At 40.5% G+C, this 6,281-nt stretch overlaps 1 protein-coding gene across 1 annotated transcript in view; it reads left to right on the forward strand.

Annotated features, from left to right (window-relative positions):
- The window catches only part of gabrb2a (gamma-aminobutyric acid type A receptor subunit beta2a), a 46,486-nt gene that overhangs the window by 1,637 nt on the left and 38,568 nt on the right, over window positions 1-6,281 (forward strand). The gene's annotated exons all lie outside the window — the stretch shown is intronic.

Consider the following 6,281-nt stretch of genomic DNA (forward strand, 5'->3'; position numbering starts at 1 on the left):
ATACAGCCTGAGGTTTTAATTAGGGTTTGCAAAATTTTCAGTTTTAAAAGTTGGAAAATTTCAATGAAACAAACAGGAGTAAAACTGGGATGGCGTTGGTGCTGCGGTGTTTGGGCGGGAGTAGAGCTGCCAGGGCAGCGCAGAGGCCCACACCTGGTCACAACGAAGGGACATTTAGAGAGACCAATTGACMTAGCAGTTATGTTTTTAGACTATGTGAGGAAGACAGAGTACCTGTGGAACATGCAGGTTACATGCAGAAAGTTCCCAGGATGGGGGCTCAAACCTTGGATCTTTTTGCTGCATTAGGCAATTATGCTGCCGGTTTGACAGCAAAATGCTAATATTATTATTTTATTATAAMTGTGAATAAATTCAATAAATTCAGGCAACAACAGATCAAAATATGTTKTAAAAGATTTTGTGTTTGCATATATTGACAAAAGAAGATTTCACACTGGAGCACATCTTTAGTATTAATCAATCACATGCATGTTGAATTGACGATTACAGGTGCATAAGCCCCCTTTGCCCCCTGCATGCATGGTGCATTCCTCCATCTGCAGAGGATTCCTAGAATGCTGAGGCTGCATTTCTGGGGGATGATCTTGATGATGTTCAGGATGTGGACATTACCTAAATGAGTTTGGCAGAAATGAAGTTGTAGGCTTCATAAATGTAAGAAAATATATTTATTTGGTTTACATGCTGAATGGCTCTGTTTCAGATTGAGAAGAGGCTCTGTTCATTTTACATTTTGAAGTTGTTGTTTTTTTTTAGTTATGGAGTTGGGATGACATTTTACCTTTTTTTTTTTTTTTTGAAGTGGTTGGGTCAGGAATGAGTAATGTTTTATTCAACACTCATGTTTTGTTATTTGATGAAAGAGTTGGTTGTTCAAAAGAATAATCACACTTGATAAGCTTCTGCTTACAGATAMATTTGTTGAAGTGTAATGCTAATTGTTTTATTTTGCGTGGATGCCTGTCTGTGACAAAACAAMACATTTATATTTATGCTGAATACATTTTCTCCCAATTTCAGGTTCATTTGAATAAAGACCAATAGTTCCCAGATAAATTTCCCCTTCATCGTTTTCTATAGAACATTTATTATCCTTTGTGTCACTAGTCTGGAAAACCATTAAAAGGACAAAATTCAGAGTTTAAGTCCAGGTTGAATTATTCTGCACTGATAAAACTAGCTGTTAGAAATGAACCAGCACAATTGTACTTAATCACTTAATTCWGTCCAATTTTAGCTGAATATCAAGGTGATTTTCCTTGAGTGGTTTTATCTTATATGTTAAAAGCAATAAAGAAATATAAACTGATTTGTTGATGACGTATAAAATGAGGACCACAGCTAATGTGTGCTGTTCACTGGCAATGACTGCTAGACCAGGAGGGAAAATTCAGCATCCTATGAATGCAAGAGCACCATCTATTGATGGGTGTGGTAGACGGACCAGTCCAMWGCTGCCTGCATTACGTTTAGCAGCTTCAACTTTACTTGGGCCAGAATTTACTTAATCCACCCTGCTGCAGGTGTAACAGTTAAGACTTTTTTAACGACTAAAAACACTTAAAAACATGTTGTTGTTGTTTTTTCTAAATAATTAAGGGGGAGCATCAAGTAACATACTTGAAAAGTAAGATGTTATTCCTAAACTTATTTGAAATTATTATTGTTTTTTTTACTTTGTGTATCATTTTCTTAATTTTATTTAATTGTAGTCTATGACTTTGCCAGTAGATGGCACTGTGTCAGCTGATGCTTCAAACTTTGACAAAAATGGTCCCAGGTTGTGTGACAAGGTTCAATATGTTTTACATCTTTTTTTWWAAAAAAACATGGCAATCTCATTATTCATTATTGGAATAATTCAGAGGCAACAGTCACAGCCCGAACACGTAGAAAAAGCACAAAAAAAAAGTTTAATATTTAATTATTTAATTTTCCAAGCTTTCAAAATGGAGTGCCTGTATGCCATTTATCGCTTTTAGCAGGAAAACATGGCGGCTTATTTAGGTGAGTACAGGATAATCAGAGCGTCTCCTTCGATGGAAGTAATTTATTATTAGTGGAGGAGGCTGCCAGAACGGAAGTGACTTGGTGGGATAAGAGGGGGCGTCCATGGAGAGTTGAAATCTTCTCCTCCTGTCTCCAACCGTCTCTCCCGCTCTTCTGACTGGATCCCTGGTTGTAACGCTGAGCTCAACAGCCATGTAATCCACCTCTGCCTTGCTCCAAAGGGTTATCTCACTCAAGAACTAGGCATCTAGGCGGGCATTCATCTAGAAAAAAAAAAAAACACTGCTTCGTACATCCGCCTGTGTCTGCAGCAAAACACAAAACTGTGTGCACAGAGTGAAAGGCGACTGACGTCACACAGCTCCCAGTGGCTATGCAAGAACCTTCATCCCTCTCGTTTCTCAGAAAAGCTCTTCCTGCCAGATCCACTTCGACAGATTTAGACAGAAAGCGAAAGATAAAACACTGTAACAACAAACCTCTGGCTCCTTGTGGACTCCTGCTCCACATGTTGTTACCTTGTGAAGAATCCCTGCAAATTGCGTAACAGGTTGGAATCTCCTCCTCCTCCTTCTCTCCTTCTGCTCTTCATGTCTAGCTCCTTTCAGCTGGAATAAAGGGTAAGCAGTTGACGAGATTGATCCCGGAGAAATCAATAATATCACCGTGATCACGAGGACGCAGCCGGTGACCTGTGCTCGGCGCGGCGCTGCTTTGATCCTCCTCATCACGGCCAGCTGCTTTTAAGATTAAAGTGCTGATGGGAAAACAAGCGGGAGAGGAGAGACTGAAACAGGCAAAGACAGAGAAGAGGAGGGTTTTAATAGAGATGAAGGTGGCTGTGATCATATTGCACCTTGTTATCGGCACGGCGGTGGGAAATGTTGCTGTTGTTTTTGTCTTACCATGCAGCATCTGGAGAAGCCATGTGCTGTACTGGGATGAGAGAAAATAGCATTTTTATTTAGCGAGCTAACTAGCAGTGCGGCAACAAGTGGGGAAGGGGCAGGATTGTGCTGCTATTCTTCATACAGACAGATGAAAACTCTGATTCTTTCTCTCTTTGCATTCCAGTGGAAGGATTTTAGGTTCAGGTGTAATCTGGAGTTTGTACTTCCCGCTGTCGGGGTTGGGGGTGGTTGCTTATAGAAAAAAAGGTTTYAGTCAAATCGATAAATAAATATAGATAGACACATGTCCTAATGTCTGATGAAATGAGAAAAGTTTTGGTGAAATGACTTGGAAGTTGGAGAGAGAAAAACATTGGGTATTTCACGGGGTGGTAGCATCATTTTTCAGTGGGTGTTTTGCAGCGGGAAGGACTGGTGCACTTTACAAAAAAGAAGCATAGTGACTAAATATTAAATGAACAATCCAAGACATCAACAATGACTCTGATGTGTGCAGCTTAGACACAAATCTTTCAAAAGAACGAAGCCAAATTAGTCACAACGTGGCATAAGGACAACAAAGTCGAAGGTCTGGAGCGATCATCAAAAGAGCTCTGATCAGAAAATGTGTATGAACTGTCATGTCCAGTTTATTTGCCAGGCGCATTTTAGCGACAACACTGTTTAAAGTGCTTCAAATGATAAAAACATAACACGATAACCAAAAAATATTACACTGCAGAGGCAAAATACAGAGAAATGATGAAAAGTGGCAATTCAGACTAGAATTAATCAATGCTCCACTTATTATTAATCAAAGGCAACTCTAACAGATGGAGTTGTGAGAGGATGTGAGYTATGTTGCCTGCAAAGCTAAATCAGTTCTACCAGTTTTGTCAGGAGGAACAGGCCAAAGTTTCCGCAACTTTTCTGAGAAGCTTGTAKAAAAATCCCCCCCAAAAAGTTTTGACTCCAAGTTCTGCAGCTTTGAGAAAATGCAACCAAATTTGTTGGATGTTTGTAGACTGCTGAGTTTCTAAGCATTATCCTGGCAATTTGCAAACATACATTATTTTGGTGACTTTCTCAAAAACAAAGACTTACAGTTTTTATACTGTAAATGATGGTTATTAAGTCTCTTTGTTATTTCATGCTGTTGAAGATTTGATGATTTTGGAGGCTTATACAATTTGACATTAAATTCTAATTCATGCCTGCGAGGGCTCTATATTCAACCCAGGAAATGTAGCTTGTTAGTAGCAGGTAAAAACCAACTGTTTTTCTACTTCTAATCCTACAAGGACCTGCTTATAAGTCAAGAAGATTTGGACCAAATGTTGTTTCCTGATGATCCCTTGAAGACTGCTAAATGTGCAAACATAAGATGACAGTGAGAGTCACATACTGTAGCCTCACCCCATCCCAAAATCAAGACGTAATGCTTTTGCTGTGATAAAACTGTAAATGTTTGTTTTCGTTGCCATAACTGGTCATTTACTCGCCATTTTATGAAAATAATATGTCTGCTTTGTACGAAAGGATCACTAAAGAAATTATTACTGATGTGAATAGGAACAGTAGCAAAGAGAAAAACAATCTCCTCCTTTAGGAACATAATTCATTAAGTAAGTTGAGTGGGTAAATCCTAAGTTGAAAAGTAGAATGGTTTTGATCTTGTCGGGTTGAAACGTGCAAATATAACCATGTGAAAATGAAGGAAGATGGAGGACTGAATGAAGTGGGAAGAATAGTAGTGGATCCGAAATCTGTGCGTGTTGGTCTGCCATGGTGAAGTTAGCAGGACTTTGTTGTCGACAGCTGCTCGCTGCTCTAATTAAAGACAAAACAGCCTTTGGTGAGGAATGAACTCTCCGTTTTGGTTGAAGCTTGACATCTGTATTCTCTGATAACGTGAAGGGCGCCACCGTCGCTGCAGCTGAGGATTTTTGTTGCCTCTCCTGCTTTTGTCAGGCTCATGTAACAAGCCTTTTTTTTTTTTTTTTTTTTTTTTTGGTGCTTTATTGTGTGACCCAGCACGCTGGCCTGCTGAGGCTGAAAGGTCAGCCATGTTGTCGGGCAATAAAAGCATGCAGCCCAGTCAACACCGTGGTCGCAGCTTCGCCTGCGTGACATTACAAATGTGCTATTCTGAGAGGGAAGTGTCCTCCGAGTCCGAGGTGTGACCACACATTCTGGGTGAACGGGCTCTGCTGACTCACCGGGGTTAGTGGAAAACATGAAACAGATAACATCGCGGCCGAGACCCTCACTCCACTGCTGATCCCTGTCTTTCTGATCAGTGCTGGCATCTCGCTCCATCGCTCATCTCCGCTCAGCTGAGGTTTCATTTGCATAATGCAGTTTTTTTTTTTTTTTTTTTTTTTTTTTTGCAGAAATCACGCACCCGGGAAGCAGACCCCGGTTACGGTGCATTAAAAAGTCGAGTCAAGTCGAGTCTGTTTTCTCAGCAATGCATCAGTGCTGCATAATAATGCATTTTCTGCATGCGATCCGTGCGTGGAGAGTGTGGCTGCAGTGTGCACTGCGAGGCAGRAATAAGTGGGAAGCTAAATGAGTGTTTTCAGTCCTCGCCTTTACTTCCTCCCGCTCGTTAATTACATGTAAAATACCTGAGGTTGGTGGCTGTTAAGAGGAGCTGTCTGTTCCATAATACCGTTCTCTGAATGTTAATTAGCTGCTAGTGAATTATAAGATTTAAACAAACCAGCTGTGGTGGCTTCTGGGACAGAGGAATTAGTGGGGCGTTGTTGTATTAAGATCATTATCCTGACAAGTGCTGGTTTCTCTCCGTGAGTAAGAGGATCCGGCCGCAGGATAACAGCCGCCGATGACCAGAGGGAGCGGCGACAGGGGCCTCCACGCTACGGTGCCACCGCGCGAGGGATGCGGCATCTCTGAATTAGCAACCATCTTTATCTCGTTTGTCCAAACGGATCCTGTTCCATTTTATTTTCAGCTTGTGGAAAATAAGCTTGTGTTATTTTTACTCGGCGTTGCCATGACAGCGCTGCCTTTTTTTTTTTTTTTTCCCTTTCTCTCCTTTTCATTCGGGAAAGTCAAGGAAAAGCAAACAAAGCCTTGTTTCTCAGGTTTTAAACGATGCTAATCCACAGGGGCGGATCTAGAAAAATATTTATGGGGTGGCAAGAGGGGGGCAGGGATTTTTCAAAATGAGCTTCATGTATCACTGATGATTAAATATAATTTCTTAATATAGTATAGTTAATTATTTTTATGTCTTTCATACTCCTGCTAATTGATATGTATTACTGGATTGGACAGCGCCTATTAGTCACTATGTGATTCATTGAGTTATGTCCAGAAAACCATTTTATC

The sequence above is a fragment of the Poecilia reticulata genome, linkage group LG10, assembly GCF_000633615.1.
Source record: "Poecilia reticulata strain Guanapo linkage group LG10, Guppy_female_1.0+MT, whole genome shotgun sequence".
Lineage (NCBI taxonomy): Eukaryota > Metazoa > Chordata > Actinopteri > Cyprinodontiformes > Poeciliidae > Poecilia > Poecilia reticulata.